Raw genomic sequence first — 17,361 nt, 5'->3', positions numbered from 1 at the left:
CTGCAGGTCTCGGGAGGTGCCGAAGCCCCCTCTGCTTCGTGGAGGACTGGGAACACATTCAAAATTCAGTAAGGGGTTTGGCTGAGGTTGTGTGGAGCTGGGTCTGACCCCAACACACCTTATGGGATTTTGCATCAGCCTGAGCCTCGGGGAGAATATGTTCAAGTCGTAGCCATCTGAGCTGATATAAAGAATACGTGGGACATCTGTGCCTCACTTGGGTGTGTGGCAAGGGCTTTCAGATCCAGAAGACGGGGAGGGGGCAGCAGTATGGAGGTGCTGGGCTGCAGGGGAAACCTTCACCAACTGCATCTCGCTTGGGTCCTGTCCCTGCAGTGACAGGAGCAGCGCGGTGCGGGAAGCTCGTGTGCTGCTCCTCTTGCCATCTGCTGGCAATTAGAAGCCTGGCCACCAGCTTTATTGCCAGGAAACAGAAATGTCCCTTCATAGCACCAGTGGGAGACTGGGTGATACTGGTTGATAACAGATCCTCAAAACCACTTTAGTTGATGAAAATCACCCAAGCCCCCATGTCAGAGCTCTGGGCCACAGAGGCCGAGGCTGGCTCTGTGCAGAAGGGCAGCGTTGATATTTTCTGCAGAATTTTGTGTATGAAAAAAAAAAAAAAAAAAAAAAAAGGCTGAAATTCCCAAGCTCTCACTTCCCAGGCCCATCTGGAAGGCATTTTTGCCTCTGACAAGTTTAGCAAGAGTTTACCAGCAAGATCTGTTTCAGCGAGGGTGGCTGGGAGCTAGATGATGCATCTGGTGCTTATTTTAGCAGGTTTGGATGGAGTGTGGAAATCCTGCCTTTGTACCAGTGGAAGGAAACTTGAGAAAGGTGGGCGAGGAGCAGAACAATGCTTTGCTTGTCTGAACAGGACAGGTCTTTTTTGGCTGCATGAACTGTCCCACAGACAGTGGTGGCCTCTATAGCACAATAAAAGGCCGTCTGCTCCGGCGGGACTGGCAGGCGGTGGAGTCCCTGTTGTCTCAGGTATTTTGGGTTGAGATGAAGAACGAGATCTCTGTGGTGTCCTGTGATGGAGCTGGGCTCCAGCTGTGGCTCCTATGAGCTCTCTGGGTCTTGCAGTGAGCTCTGGCAAGCACTGCTGTCTTGTTTCTGCCATCCAGCCCTGGCTTGTGATCGTCTTCCAGGATGCAACTCCCTTGTGTTGCTGAAAAATCTTTCCCTAGTGAAGCTTTCTGATTTTCTGCTCCTTTGAGGGACATTTGTTGTATTCTGCTCACGTTCATTAAGGAAATGTTCCATTACCTATGATCTGCTCTTCTTCAAGGACGCTGTTTCTTCCATTTCCTAGATTGTGTTAGACAAAGTGTTGTGGTAGACAAACAGCCTGATTTTTCCTTGTCTGCCTTCAGAGCATCTCTGATTTAGCATCACCTGGGAAAGCAGGTGAAATCAGCTTAATTGGAGCCAGTTGCAGAGATCTGTGGTGAAGGACTCAGAGAACTTGCTGGCTGCTGACTTCCTCCTGAAGAGGCTTGGCTGTATGTCTACAAACCATGCATATGTACATGTGTACGTATAGCATGAGCACAAGTGCCTGAATGAGAGCCCTGACCCTCCAGGGGTTGTTCTGGTCTCACAGGGCTGGAAGGCTCTCAGGTAGGTGCTTCTGATGGGGGGGAGGCACTGCTGGGGACTCACAGAGAGTGGGATGGCTCCTGAGGGCACTGCTGGGGGTGCCTGGCAGCCAAATTGCTCTGTCTGGTGCCATCGCCTGCCTTGCTGGGACCAGGGATGGGCAGGGTTAAGGGCTCTGCAGGCAGACCACCAGGCTGCCTGTGTTTGTGTGTGCTGCCTCGGTGGCAGGGAGCCACCAGGACCCACTGGCTGTGGGACAGGGTGAATCCCAGCACTGCCACTGCTATCTTCCCCTCGATCTCTTCTAAGTGCACAGCCTGCCAGCTTTGTGAAGGAGCTTATCTTCCCCATTACCTGTGATCCTCTGCGATACGAGACACTTAATCAGCGTCTCCTGACTTCTTGTCAGATTAATTACCACCAGGATATGTGTTTTGTGCTGTTTGCTGCTGAATCCGGTCATGGGAAAGTGAAGAGAGCACCATGCACCTGGCAGGGGGCTGGCAGGAGGGTGGCACCCAGGGTCTCCATGAGCAGTGCTGCTTCTGTGGGGTCTGTGGGCCCATCCTGCAGCCCTGGGCTGCCCTGGGTTTTGCAGGGAGCATTACTTGCTTGCAGACTTATGTTTGGCCCCGCAGGACTCCTTTCTCTGCCCGTTTGTGCAGCTGCAGCCAGCGGTACAAACCAGCCGTGGGCACGTGGGTCAGTTCTGGGGGACACAACACACAGCCAGGAGGGATGGGCAAAGAGACCTGTGGAGTTGTCTGGGTTGGGAAAGACGTTCAAGATCACCAATTCCAAAGACTTTCCCTTTTCCCAATCCTCCCACTTAGAGAGGGGAAAGGGAGTGGGAAAAAGGCTTTTTGGGCTCCTGGAGAGTATCACGAGGCTTTTCAGCTTTGATTTGTGGGCAGAAATAGTTTTGTCAGCTGCTCTGTGGACAGCGTGGGCTGCTCTGTGGACAGCGTGGGCTGCTCTCACGTGCACGTGTCCTCCCCTGGTTTCTCAGGCTGTGGACACGCTCTGGCAGTAAGCAGAGGTGTGGAAACCGAGCCCTGTATGGGGTGGTGTGCGTGCCCCCGAAGGGGTTTGGGCTGGTGACTGCTCCACAAGCCTGGTGTGATGCTGGGCTTTTCGTGGCTCCCTCCTATGCTGGGGTGTGGGGGGGATGCTCAGCGAGTGCTGCTCCACGCATGGTGCCCATTAGAGGTTCTGGGTGTGCAACTGAGCAGAGAAAATGGTAAAAAAAAAATATGAGGTTGCAGAGAGCAGCTGGCAGGACAGTGCTTCTGTCCTTCCCCCAGTGCCCCCACCAGGAGCCCGACGTGCTGTGGGCAGGCAGGAGTAGAGGCTCTGTTCCGTGACTGTCGTCAGACTGAGGTTCCCCTGGGGGTGGCACTTTCCTTGGTGTTTTGTAAGGGCTGCTTGCTTTCACCTTCGTGTCTTGGCCAGGGTGAGAGCACCCTGGAGGTGCTGTGGGGTCCTGCGGGGGTTGCAGCACCCACCTGTTGCTTGCTTCTTCTTGGCTGCAGGCCTCCCCAGGAGGGTTTGCTGGGGAGAACGAACTGCACCTCCCAAAAGACTTAAACCTGAAGTTGCTCTTCTTAAGGGGTGATGTCTCCCTTGCACAAGTCCACGGGGATATGTGCAGCATCAGCTCGCTCTGCATCGAGCTCAGGTGATGCCAGGCCAGGGAGCATGGCCGGGAGCTGCTGCCCTGCTCAGCCCACGTGTGTGGAGAGAGGTCGCCATGGGTCTGTTTGTGTCAAAAAAATACACAGATAAAATCTGAGATGTTTTCCCAGAAATCTTATCTCTTCCCCCTCTCCCTGACAGAGGCTGTGGAGCAGAAGTGTGTTCGGAGCCCGCCGGGCTTTTCCCATGGAGCGCTTGGCTTGTTAAAATCTTTGACATCAGGGTTCTTTATTACCTGCAATAAAATGCCTCTGCTAATCTTTAACATTCAGCGTGTGAGGGGAAAAGGCTTGCATTAAAAACCTGTTTATGGGAGTGTTACTAAGGCTTGTAGAAAGGAGTAAAAGTGAATGATGGCTGAAGAAAGCCCTCCACTGGGGCAGCGGAGGCGCTGCCCTGCCAGAGGTGCTGGCAAAGCGGCACGAAGGGCTTGGTCCACACCTGAGCATGGAGTGCAGAAAAAGTCCGGCACCTCGCTCCCTCCCCACCTTTGCTTTGCAGTGATTTCCAGGCCTGTTGCTTTTTATCACCCCAGCGTTAATTCAAACCCTCTCCAGCAGAGCAGCCTGCAAACACGCCTGCGTCTCGCAGTGTGGGCATGCAGTACAAGCACGGGGCTGCGCGGGGCCCTGCAGCTCACACCCGAGCGGCAGCTTCCCTTTCTGAGGTAGTTTGGACAGTATTTGGGTATTACAAAAATAGCCTTTTCTGCAGCAGTTAGTATTTTTTTATAAGGCTGCCATTTACTGCGATATCTTAGTGCCTCGTGTTTTTTGGTATTTTTATTCTCCCATTTATTCTCCCATTTATTTTCTGCCATTGCCCCTCTGTGCAGCGGGGAGCTGGGCTCTGTGGCTGGGATCTGGGCCGGCAGCGCCCTGCCTGCTGCTCCGGCAGCCCAACAGAAACCGTTCAGCCCTTCAGAAGAGTAATTGGGTTTCAGTCTCGTTCGAGACAAGGTTTGGGAGTGTCTGAGCTGTAATCGCACTGACATGCCTGTTCCCAGAACTCAGCTATTAGATTTCAGACAACGGAGAGGAACAGCATCAGGTGTCGAGTATTTTCTGCTGCTCCTACTCCACAATCTATTTTTAATATCATTTTTATTGCGTTCGAGATAAACAGAGAGTGGATGAGTTCCCATGGGAATCAGTCTATCCACCACTCACGCCAGTTTAGTTGAGGGGAAAGTACAGTCACGCGAGAGCCTCCGATGCCTTTGGTGCAAGATTCCCCCTCTTTTTATGATTTCATTATATTTACCAACTCCGGTTCACGTTAAGGCAGGAAGCGGCTGGTGCCTTGCCCCTTGGTGGAGGGAGGGAGGGCAAGGGGACATTCCCCTTTGTCACCTGCCTGTGCAGGGTCCCACAGTGGGACAAGGCAGACCAACAGGTCCCTGCTGCCCCCAGCTTCTGCACAGCTCTGCTCTGCTCTGGACAGGGTGCTCGATGTGCCCACAGCAGCACGTTTCTGTAGCACTGCCCTGACTGCAGGGACAACGTGTTTGGCCAGGGAGGCTGTCAGGAGGATGTCTGTGACCCTAAGGAAACATACGTCCTGTGATGGGGAGGAATTTGGTGGCCAACCCTGCAAACAGCAGTGCAAGGAATAGGAAGGAGATGTGGGAAAGAGCTGGTGGGTTCGAGAGAGGGATCTGGAGCATCTCCAGCAACTGCACTCAAGAAAATGTCTGGAGTGTTGGGGAGGTGGGGTTGGTGCCATGTGGCTGGGTGGTGGCAGATGGAGCCAGAGGGGACATCTGCCCCTGGGAGTTACAGGCTTAGATCTGGAAGAATTTCTTGCTTTTATGCTGGAAGCTGAGACCTCAGAGCAAGGACCCTGCCAGATGAGGCCTGGAGAGAAACATTCCTCTCTGCGGTTGCATTTTTGGGAAGCCAAAAGTCAGAGTGAGCTTCTTCAAAGGCAGCCCTGACGGCCCTGCTCCACAGATGGGCTGTGTGGCACCAGCTCCGATCCATCTCCCTCTCAGTAGTGCAAACCAGGCCCGTGCTGCTCAGGTCTGCAGGGCTTCGTGCAAACCACATGCAGAGCAGCCGGAGGGAATCAGTAGGTGAGGGACCAGAAGCGGGGTTGGGATCTGTTGGGTGTTAACAAGGCACTTAGCACAGCCCTGGAGGATGGGGCTTTGGTTTGGAGAGCCCAGGGCCTCACAGGGTGCTGGGGAGGGCTTCTTGTCCCCTGTGTCCCTGCTGGGGTGGTGGAGGTGACACAGCTCCTGGTCTTCAAGGGATGAGTGGTGCAGCACTGGGATGCTTGTAATGGGAAGCCATCACCGGAGGCATGGCATGGGCTGGGATGCTGAGCTGACCCTGTGCTTGTGGGGACGCTCAGCCCTGCACCATGTGTGTCTTATTGCAGGTGGACAATATGTCACCCCTCCCCGTGGCCCAGCAGTGACAGATTGGGCTGGGTCCTCTCCCGGGGAGCTGCCCAGCTCTGTCCTGCACCCCAGCTAATTAATGCCCCGCAGAGGAGTGTGGCCACGAACCTGCTGAGCAGGAAAGGCTGACACCTCTATCTGCTGGAAATCTGCTCACACCCCTTGGCCAGAGGCTGGGGCTGGGCTGGAGGAGATTAACAGACGCAGCAGTGATGCCACAAGGAGGGACACCACAGTCAGTCCTTGCCTTTTGTGTCACCGGGTGGTGACAGACCTCCTGCAGGAGGAGCTCCCAAACGTCTGCCTAACTGCAGCACCGGGCCTTGTGTGCCAGAGCACCATGGAGGATCCTGAATTTGGGTTCCTCCTTGTCCCTCACTACAACCAGGAGCTGGTGGAGGTGGGACCATGATCTCCAGGGACGTGCCCAGCTCCTGGGCTCCCCGTGCCACTGTGGCCCCACCAGCACTGAGGCTTTGAGCTCCCTAACCACCGCTGCCCTGCGTGGGCCTAGCCACCAGCTCCTACCTGCAAACCCCGTGTACGGGTGCTGGCGCCCCTCTGGGGCAAGTCACGGAGGAAGCAGAAATATTTCCCCCTGCACATCCCAAGGAAAAAGTCGGGATCTGCAGCCTGGAGCAGGGCAGGGTGGCGATGCCCCAGCCGGGCCCCACCTGGACGTGTTTGGGGGCTGTTGTCCCGCGGGGCCTCCCGGGGTGGTGAATGCCTCCTTTGACACCAAGAACTAGACCGAAACTATGTCAACGGGGAGAGCGGGGCGGCTGTTCCTGTTTTTCCTGTTGGAGGCTTTGAACTGTGTCCTGCCGGGTCAGCGTGTGGGGAGACACCTCGGGCTCGGATGGGGAGGGTCTGAAACCCTAGACCCTGGGAAAGGGGAGATCGACCGCCTGGGAGAAGTATTGGTGCAGAGCCCATCAGTCCCCGAGGGATTAGATGGGAGGAGGAGGGATTTGGGGCCGAGTAGTGGCCCATGTCTTCTAGAGTGAAGGTTGAAGGAGGAGAGCCAAGTCGATGTTGGGGCTTTCTGTCTCTAAAAGACTGGCTCTTCCCTAAATGCAGTCCCAGTTTTGGGTGGAAATGTGGTCTAGAAAGAAAACCACGAAGTCCCCAAAGCAGTGGGGCCCCCTGGCTGCACCTCACCTCTGGGTTTAGAAACCCCACCATGATGCTCCAGGTCTTGCTGTAACCTAGCTGTGCACTGGGCAGGCGGCCCAAAGTCAAGAGCATTGCTCCGAATCTGTGTGGTGTGAGGGCAGATTTTAGGGGCAGGTGTTTTCCCAGGGCTCAGCGATCTGTTCTCCTGCTCTTGTACAAAGAGGTCAGCACAGAGCCCAGCCCTTTCAGCTCTCAGCCCAAAAATTGGGTAAAAGCTGCCAGGAGGGTAACAGCCAGGCTTGGGCAGGGCAGCAAAGGTGGGGGTTTGCCTGCCTCACAGATTGATGCCCTCTGCTGCACGGGCTGCACTCTGGTTTTATTACAGCAGCACTAAAGGTACAGAAGGTGATAGCACGGGACCTTTTCTCCTGGTACAGGGAGAGGTGAGTTGTGCTCCAGAGGCTGTTATGTGGCAGGTGGAGCGCGGGGCAGGCTGTACCTGCAGGCCAGGTTCACGTTGCGTAAGCCCCAGGTCCCAGCGTGCCAGCAGGAGCAGCGCTGGAAGCTCTCATCAACCCGAACAGAGGAGCTGGGCCAGTAGCATACACCCCCAAAATCCCCCCCCAGAAGTGCACATGCAAAATAAATGCTGTTCAGCTGGTCTGTGAGTGTCCGAGGGGGCTCTGCTGACACAGATGGGTCAGGCCAGGATTGCACCTTGCCCTGTCCAGGACGCCCAGAGAGCCCCCAGTCTCCTCCAGGAGGCATTTCCCTGCTGCCCTCTGGTTATTGCCGCAGAAAATGGGTTTATTGGCGTCAGTTTGTACAAAAGTGAGTTTTAGCAGCACGGTGGAAATCGCTGTCAGGTTCGTGCTCGGGCAGAGGGATCCTCTGCCTCATTTTTGTTCTTTTGCTGACATCTGGTGTCTGAAAACCTGCAACGCAGGGTACCGAGGTTTGGATACGGGACATGGGGAATGTTTCTTGCCCTGTTTGCAGCCAAACAGGCACCAGCACCTTTCTCCTGTTCCTCTGCAGAGCCCTGGGGTGCGGGCTGAGCTTGGTGGGGGCTGGAGCACCCCATGTGGGGGGACCTGACCCCACCTGGGTGTGCTGGAAAACCCAGGGTTTGCCAGGGCAGGGAGGTCTGTGGGTTTTGGTGTTTGCAGCAGGAAGTGACTTGGCCTTGGCCCCATTGCCAGACCCTGGCACACAAATCCCAGTGGAGAACTTGTATTTTGGGGAAATTTCAACTTCAGCAGCAGGGGAAATAGCAGTCCCAGAACAAGCACAGCACTAAGGGAAAGATGCTGGGGGCAGAGACCCCACTGGGAGAAGCTGACCACCAGCAAGGAGGGGCTGCAGCCTGGTGCTGATGGATATTTTCAGGCAGAGCTGCTGGAAATTAATCCCAAAAGGGGTGGGAGAATGAATTTGCTATGAGGTGTTATACTATTCCAGGCCTGGTGCCCCCTGATTTGATGGGCATGGAGGTGCCAGAGGGAATAAGGAGCTGTGGGGACATGTCCTCTCCTCCAGGCTCCATGGGGCAGCTGTGTGGGGTGGGAGGGCAGCGGCAGCTCCTTTGTGGAGTGCTCTCCCCTTTATCCTGCTTCTGGTCAGAGCTGCTGGTCTGGTCCTCAGAGGTTACCTCCGAGCAGAGAGCTCCCTTGTTAGAACAACCTGGTTTTAATGTCTGCTGGTGAGCAATGCTTATTAACATCAGCTTAAGCCCTGCCCTAGTGTCTTTGCCCTCTAGCTCAATGTGTGAGTGTGTTTGGGGTGCTGGAGGGTGCTGGCAATGCCCCATGTGTGGCTCCATCTCCTGATGCTGCTCTGAACCAGGAGCTGGAAGAGGCTCATTGGGGACACAGCGGAGGTGACCCATTTGAAGCTGACAGATGACACTGACTAGCAGTGGACCACAGCATTGCTTTCTGTTCATCCCCCTCCCTGGTAGTGTTATTTTTTTTTCTTTTTTTCTTTTTTTCATTTTTTTCTTTTTTTTTTCTCTGACTTGACAGCAGCCCAGTTTTGGCACTTGGGGCTGGTACTGCTCCTTCAGCAACTCACTGAGCGTGGACTCAGCCCCTTGCTGCAGATGAGGTTGGGAAGCCACCTCTCCCCATGCCCCAGAACATCACCAAGGGCAAAGGGGACCCCAGCAGAGACCTCCCCATGTCCTGACTGGTCCTGTCCCTGCAGTCACTGGCACACAGGATGGCACCCACAGACCACAGGTGCTCTCGTTCCAGCCCGGTTTCAGCAAATCCCCCTAAACCACCCCCTGAAGGAATCCCCCTAAAACTCACAGAATCACAGAATCACAGAATTTCTAGGTTGGAAGAGACCTCAAGATCATCGAGTCCAACCTCTAACCTAACACTAACAGTCCCCACTAAACCATATCCCTAAGCTCTACATCTAAACGTCTTTTGAAGACTTCCAGGGATGGTGACTCCACCACCTCCCTGGGCAGCCTGTTCCAATGCCTCACAACCCTTTCAGTAAAGAAGCTCTTCCTAACATCTGACCTAAAACTCCCCTGGCGCAACTTTAGCCCATTCCCCCTCGTCCTGTCACCAGGCACGTGGGAGAACAGGCCAACCCCCACCTCTCTACAGCCTCCTTTAAGGTATCTGTAGAGAGCGATAAGGTCGCCCCTGAGCCTCCTCTTCTCCAGGCTGAATAAGCCCAGCTCCTTCAGCCGCTCCTCGTAGGACTTGTTCTCCAGGCCCCTCACCAGCTTCGTCGCCCTTCTTTGGACCCGCTCAAGCACCTCGATGTCCTTCTTGTAGCGAGGGGCCCAAAACTGAACACAGTACTCGAGGTACGGCCTCACCAGAGCCGAGTACAGGGGGACGATCACCTCCCTAGCCCTGCTGGTCACACTATTTCTGATACAGGCCAGGATGCCGTTGGCCTTCTTGGCCACCTGAGCACACTGCTGGCTCATATTCAGCCGACTGTCCACTATCACTCCCAGGTCCTTCTCCGCCTGGCAGCTCTCCAACCACTCATCTCCCAGCCTGTAGCTCTGCTTGGGATTATTACGCCCCAGGTGCAGGACCCGGCACTTGGCCTTGTTAAACTTCATGCAGTTGACCCCAGCCCATCGGTGCAGCCTATCCAGATCCTCCTGCAGAGCCTTCCTACCCTCGAGCAGATAGACACTCGCACCTAACTTGGTGTCATCTGCAAACTTACTGAGGGTGCACTCAATGCCCTCGTCCAGATCATTGATGAAGATGTTAAAGAGGACCGGCCCCAGCACCGAGCCCTGGGGGACGCCACTAGTGACTGGCCTCCAACTGGATTTGACTCCATTTACCACAACTCTCTGGGCCCGGCTATCCAGCCAGTTTCTAACCCAACGAAGCGTGCGCCAGTCCAAGCCAAGAGCAGCCAGTTTCTTGAGGAGAATGCTGTGGGAGACGGTGTCAAAAGCCTTGCTGAAGTCAAGGTAGACCACATCCACAGCCTTTCCCTCGTCAAAAAGGCTGTGGATGTGGACTCCCCCGAGGCTGTGGGATGTCCAGCAGCCTCAGCAGAGATGGCTGACTGCTCCTGTGTCCTTGTGTGTAAAACGTGCTTTAAGGTAAAACAGTGTTGTGGGAAATTTCGTGCCGAACCGTTTACACCTCTGTTCACATGACTTTATTTTGTAAAAGCCCTCTCAAATCTTGCCAGGAGTCAAGGTTTATTTCCCCTTCCTTGAGGGTGTTTAATCCTGGACTCATTAACTTTTATTTTAATGTACAATTGCTGAGGAGAGAAAAAAACCAGAAATGTTTTGTCTCAGGGAAAAGATCAGATACAGCTTTATCCTGAAGCCATCTGAGATGCTTATCGGCTTATTTTCCTTCTTCCCCAGCTGTGTGAGCTTGCAGAAGAGCCAGTTCTGCTCAGCTTTGGCTTTTGGAGAGAAGAAATGATTGCTGGAGAAACGGAGCTGGGCAGCAAGTCCCTGCTCAGGATGGGGTGATGCATTGAGCATGGGATAGCAAACAAAACACGTTGCTGCATGGGATCACTGCCCTGGGTGATGGAAGCACTTGGCTTTAAAAAAAATAAATAAAATAAAAGCAGGGAGATTTTTTCTTTCCCCAGTCATTTATGCTGAAAAACACCCTCTGAGTGGGGCGTGATTTCCTTCGGCAGCTGAAATTGCCTGCCTCTTGCTTTCAGCTACAACCAGCCAGGGTTTCCAAAATAAAACAAAAGCAGTAAGTGTGATTATTGGGCAACACTTGCTTCTTCCTCAGACCTCACTGCAGCTGTCCCCAGCCCAGGGCTGCCTGGACGAGGACCGTGTTGGAGCCAGTGGCTGGTGGTGAGGGTCAGCTCTCTGAGGGCCAGCACAGCCCCTTCTGCACAGCTGGGATCAGCTTTGCTTGAAAACCAACCTCCAGCCAAAATGTTCTTTTGCTGAACATCATCTTTGCAATAATAACAGTAACAACAACAATAATAATAATAGAGAGAGAGGGAGAAAAGGGAAGTTGTTTTTTCAGTGTGGCTGGAGGAGCTCTGGTGTGGCTCTGATTTCCTGCAGGATTACAGCAGGCAAGGCAGCAACAGCTTTGGGGTGAGGTTAGAAAAGGCCTCTCCAGGAGACCTGGGGCTCCATCCCTGTGGCACATGGCTGCAAGGGCAGCGCCTGCCCTGGGGACAAAGCTGACTGGAGGACCTGGTCGGTGGGAAGGGGAGGCAGCTGGGGAGCTTGGATATGCCCTGTGCTCAGGAGAGCAACGAGGATGAGATTTGCTGTGGCTGAGGAGGTGGCAGAGGTGACGTCCTGCCCAGAGAATCTCCATGCTGCCTTCGCGAGCTGCTGAGCCACTGTTCCACCATGCTATAAGCAGAAACCTGCCCATGTACAGCCTGAGTAAGTGAAGAATAAACGTTTTTAGGTTTAACTCTGGAAGCAGGTTTGATAGGTAAGTGGAAAAGAGTGAGGTCTGAAAACTGACAACCTGTCCTCGCTCTGCATGTCTTTGCTTTCTGCCCCTGGGAGGAGCAGGGCTCAATCCTGCACCAGGTGCCTGTTGCCAGTGGATGGTTTAACGACAAAACCTCTGGTGCTGTGCAGGTGCCAGGGCTGCTGCTGGTGCTGTGCAGACGGTGCCCAGCGCTGTGCTGCCAGCCCCGAGAGCTCTGCAGGCATGTGGGGATTGGGGTGTGAGGCCAGGGCTCCAGAGGGACCTTGCCAGCACAGGGAGCCCTCTTGCCCTGTTTTGGGCACCCGGTAAGAGATATTCCAGAGCAGCTTGGCAGGGCTGGAAAGTGGCATCCATCGTTGGGACCATATCCTGACTGCTCAGCAGCTCTTCCTCTGTCCCTTTCTAGTTTGCAGTCTGGAAGGTGGCTTTGGGTCTTTCCAGGCTGCTTTACACGGCTCTTCCAGCAGCGTTTTAAAGCACTGATTACATCCTATGGGCTCATCACCTGGGTTCACTTAGTAATAGAAGTTGTACCTTCTGCTACTGGCAGGGGCCTTGTTCAGGCTTTGAGAAGCGATACAGGTGATGTCTTCAAAAGGTGCGGTGTCCAAGCTAGATGTGACCTGACCCATCCTACAGGAGAGGACTCCGGTCCAGCTCTGGGCACCTGGCACCTACTGCAGGACTCGGGAAGTTTCCTCGTCTGAGCCCAGAGGCTGGCTCAGGGATGGTGCTGGTCTGTTCACAGGGTGAACTTCTTCAGGCCCACCTGGTGTGCAACTGGAAGCCAAAATGCCCACAGAAAGCAATTCTCAAACTGCAGAATAACACCTGGTCTATCACGGTAAAGCAGCACAGAGCTGTGTTTGCTCCCAGGCTGCTGTTGGTCTTTCTGTAAAATGATGATAGTCCTGTTTCTGCCCCATTTTTACCAGCTGGCTCCTGGGGGTCATCAGCCATAGCTCCTGGTGAAGAACAGGACTTGGTTCATGGTGAGGGAGAATTCACATTAGGATGGGTTTTCAGGGAAACTTGTGGCAGGGATTGCTTGGATGATTTCTTGTGATTCAGTCTGTGTTCATCAAAGCCAGGGCAGCCAGGAAAGAGCTGGTCTAAAACCCACGAGTTGGGTTGACGTTGGAAGGATGAAGCCAGGGTGATGTGCTCTGGTGTTATTTAAAGAGCCAGGGTGTGGTGGGCTGAGTTCTTACCCGGCATGGATTTGGCTCTCAGGTGGCTCTGTGACACACTCCAGGCTGCTGCTGGAGGTGGTGGGAGGCAGTGGTCCCACCGCAGGAGAATAATAATGTGTCTGTGAACAACCTCAATGGGATAAATGTAATCTGGAGCATGAGTGGGCCCACACTGAGGAGAATAAACCTGAGCTTGAGAAGATGGCTGCTCTCACCAACAGGTGCCTCTTCTCAAAAGCAGGGTGGTCTGGGGGTCCCCACCATGGTGGCTGGAAGGATGGGGAGCTGGGGGAGCAGCGCCTAAACTGGGTGAGTCTTCCACCTGTGGTAAGGAGCCTGTTGGCTCCCCAGAATCATCACAAAGTAGAAGCTGGGATTTCCAGTGCATTGTGAAGGGTATTTTTTGTTTGTTTGTTTGTTTGTTCTTTCTGCTTTTGAGCTCTGTGGGATTTTGCATATAGCTGCGCTAAGTTGATAAACATAGATGGATGCTAACAGGAGTTTTATTGTGGATAGGAATACTGCTGATTCAGGAAGAGCTCCAGGGTGGATGTGCATCCCTATGTTTGCATTGGACTGGAGGACAACCTGCCTGGGATCACCATGGAGTCAACAGATCCCTTAATGCAGACCTCCAAACACTGTAAAATGGAGAGAAAAAAAAAAAAAGGAGGGGGGGGAGATTTTGCAGAAGAAAGTGAGGCAGCCTTACATCTGCTTGTATTTGTTTTTTCAAAGCTGTGCCCTAGGGCATGCAGATGCTTATAGAAAACCTCAGTGGATGAGACAAGTGCCCCCAGACCTTAGGCTGGAGCCCCCCATAGCCACCCCCTGCGACGCGCTCCTCGGTTCAGACCTGTGGTGTTACGCTGCCTTTCTGACAGCAAACGCAGCAGCCAGGGACTTCCTGATTTTTTTCGGGTTTGCAGAGACTGGAACTTGTCAGAAGATTGCCCCGGTCCTGATAAAACTTTCCTTAAGAACGTGTTTAAGATCTCGGAAAGCCTCTCTTGTCAGAGCTGGTTCCTCGAGCCGCCAGATAACGAGGGCATGAACTCGCCGTGAGCACTGCGGGGCCTGATCCTGCCTGAGCCCAGCACCCGGGTGGCCGGGAGCTGGCTCTGCCTTATCTGTCGGTGGAAACGTCGGGAGCTCGTCTTGACAGCGAGTGGGAAAGTGTTGGTGAGAGCAAGGCGTCTCCCGAGCTGACGGTGCTGCTCCTTAAGGGGCGGGGGTGAGGTGTCTGCGGGTGCTGGGGTGATCAAAGGGAGACGGGGGGGCAGGAGGCGAGCCGGATCCTGCTGCGGTGCCACTGTGGGGCAGAGGGCAGGGAGGGCCTTTCTGCCTCCCCCAGCATTCCCCCCTCGAGCTTTGTGCTGGTCGTTCTTCAAAATGATGAAGAGCAGCAGTCAGCACGTAATGATTTAGCATGTGGGAAGCCTGAGCGTTATCGGTGTCCCTGCCCCAGCTCCTTTTAAGCCCACGGTAGGAATCTCCCGAGCAGGCAGATGTAAACTGGCTGACTTTGTACCCATGCGAGGTAATGTGACTGAGCCTCAAAAATCCCACCGGTTCTCATGTATCAGCCCAGTTTCCTCAGCAAAATGAAAACTGCCTGGTCCCATCAGCCAGCTGTGAGGAAGGGAAGGGCTCATGTGGGCTGGGGTCAGCCTCCAAACCCTTCGCACCCCAAATGCCATCAGTGATTTGGGGTTGAGTTTCTGCCCTGCAGTGTGTATGGGATGCTGAGCTGTCCTCTCTCTGTTTTCAGGAATAATTTCTCAGAGAAATGCTCAGAGGAAGCCCTGCAAGACAACATGAATGCCTCTAGGCGGCACAAGAGCGTGTCGGATCACACCCGGCACGCATCCCTCGCTTCCTGTCCGGCTCTGCATGAACATTTCGGGTCCCCCCTCCTGCTCTGGTGGCTGGCGTGGGGGCAGCACGGGTGCTGTGCAGGGCACCCCAGCCCCACCTCATGTCCCAAAGAGCAGAGATGTTGATGTGGGGTTGCCTGATGTGAAACGGGAGCTGGGCCCCACACCTGCTCGTGCTGGGACGAAACCTCTGCAGCACTGCCTGGCAGGTCCCCATCCTCCAGTCCTGCTGGGGACCATTGCCCATCCCCATAAGGTGAGACCCCAGGTGCTCACGGCCCATGGTCAGTGCTGGGTGATGTTTCTTTCTCACACCTTTCATCTCTGCAGAGAGCCACGGGATCACAGTGCTGGTGTCTGCAGCTGGGCCTCCCACCCACCACATCTCTGCCCCCCAGCCCAAAGGCAGGGAGGCATCTCCCCAGGTGTCGGCCCTGGGTTTGGTGGCTTCCTGCTGCTCTGCCTGAGGTGGAGGTGGGTGAGAGATTTCTGGAGGTGGGGTAAAATCCATCTCACCTGCTGGGGATGGTGGGGACTCTGTCTTCTTCCATTGACAACAGAGAGAGCCCGTGGTTGAGACTCATAAGGACACTTAGGAAAGAAAATCCAAATTAAATAAGGGTTTATGGATTAGACTCCTTGATAGGAGACTCTTACAAGGAATTCAGTTTATTTTCTTTCATTTAAGGAGAACAAGACTCAGTCATGGTCATTTTAATTCTGCTAAAAATGGTACAAAGAAGTTTAACGTGGCTTATCTTAATCCACTTGAAAAATCAATTCAGATTAATTTTCTTGAGTGCCTTGCATGGTTTGCCTTTGATTTTTTACATGTTAATTAGTTTTATTGTGTGTGGCTAAAACATAGCATGACCGAAGCTTCCATCAGTCACACGAAATGCTCCTGTGGTTATGCACAGACTTTAAATACTAAGCTCTTGTGTCGGGTAAGCAGGAAGGAGGATGCTCCTGGATGGGTCCTGTTAACCATTTCACGGGATGGCTGTGGTGGCCAGGGACCTCCGGAGCTCTCGGGTCCAAGCCCCCTGCTCAGTGGACAGTCTGCTCGGGGCCATGTCCACTTGGGTTTGAATTTCTCCAAAACCTCTCCAATGTGAAACCACTTCCAATGTTTGGTTACCTGCACGGTAAAGAAGGCTTTCATGTGTTTCAAACCCTCTGTTTTCTATTCTTCTGTAGACATGTGTCCCTTGGCACTTGATCCAGACAACCACAAAGTGACCAGCAGCGTTCCCTGGGAACAGCCAGACCCCGATCATCCTGGAAGATCTGGACACCAGCTCCACATGCTGTCTGACAAGGATTTCTGTGTTGGCTGCTAGCATTTTGAGGCTGAGATATCCAGGGCTGGTGTCTACCTTGGCATGATGTACAGAAATGTTGACTGGATGGGTTCAGAAAGCAACGGCTGCATCTTGGGGAATGACTTCTGGAGCAACCTGTGGAATAGGAAAGGGTTTTCTGCATGGCACAGAGTTGTAGAGATACCTCTTAAAACATAGGACAGTTCTACCTGAACTACACCAGCAGGACCTCACCCTTTTACAGGATCACCTCTGATGGCAAGACCTTGATACACCATAATGTGAATTTACTGAGTCCCTCTACTCCATCTTTTGGGCTTCAGGGAAAGAAAGCTCTATCAGGTCTGTGCAGGTGGGGCAGGTCACACCTCCTTGCCTTCCCTGTGGTGGCTGCTCCCTTCAAATCATCTGAGACAGAAGTGGCCAGGGCTTAGGTTATGGTGTGATACCGGTGCTGTTATGGCAAGTAGCTGGCAAAGAAGAGAGACTTCTCAATAAAGACTCTTGTAATCAGGTGTGCTTCTTAGCATCTCATGTTTTGGAGATGGATATGGCTTGGGAGTTCACGGAGTTGCTTGTCCAGGGGTCAGTGCAGATGGTTTCCAGCAGAGTATCCCTTAATATTCTATTTGGCATCAGTTAAAGTCTTTTATTTTATTTCTATTTATTTTATTTCTATTTATTTTATTTCTATTTATTTTTAAATTTTATTTTATTATTTTTTTCCCCCAGTGATGGTGTCATGCCACTGCCCTGAGATACTGGCTTCACCATGCCTGGCGTACGTGGGCAGGCCAAGGTTTTGTTGCCATTTTCCCTGCTGTGTCTGGATAAATGGTCTCAGCCCTCAGCTCAGTTCTCAGCCGGCTTCAGGGTCAGGGTGGCCCTGAGGCAGTGAGAGGTCCCTCCATGTGCTGCCGTGCCTGGGTCTGTCCCGAGAGCAAAGAGCTGCAGTCGTGCTTTGTTCCAGGAACACCCCAAAACCTCCTGCCTTCTCCCAGGGCAACTGGAGAGCAGGACGGAAGCGTTGGGAGTGAGCAGAGAGCGCTGGGGGCAGCCAAATTTTGGAAACACGAGGATGGGAGAGTGCACGGGCCCTGTGCTGGGAGGGAAGGCGAGCAGAGGAGGGAGCAGCAGCGGAGCCGGCACCCACAGGAGGGTGCTCTCAGCCCGCTGCTCGCCCCGCTGCCTGCGGGGAAG

At 53.7% G+C, this 17,361-nt stretch overlaps 1 long non-coding RNA gene across 1 annotated transcript; it reads left to right on the top strand.

Annotated features, from left to right (window-relative positions):
• The first annotated feature begins 1,442 nt into the window (after positions 1 to 1,442).
• LOC118175904 lies at positions 1,443 to 11,041 on the top strand. The gene is made up of 2 exons (XR_004755187.1): positions 1,443 to 1,629; positions 10,698 to 11,041. It is a non-coding gene; the product is annotated as an uncharacterized LOC118175904 (long non-coding RNA).
• The last annotated feature ends 6,320 nt before the right edge of the window (positions 11,042 to 17,361 follow it).

The sequence above is a fragment of the Oxyura jamaicensis genome, chromosome 18 (assembly GCF_011077185.1).
Source record: "Oxyura jamaicensis isolate SHBP4307 breed ruddy duck chromosome 18, BPBGC_Ojam_1.0, whole genome shotgun sequence".
Taxonomy (NCBI): Eukaryota; Metazoa; Chordata; class Aves; order Anseriformes; family Anatidae; genus Oxyura; species Oxyura jamaicensis.
Note: the sequence above shows the minus strand (reverse complement) of the source record. Positions and strands in the feature narration are given on the sequence as shown.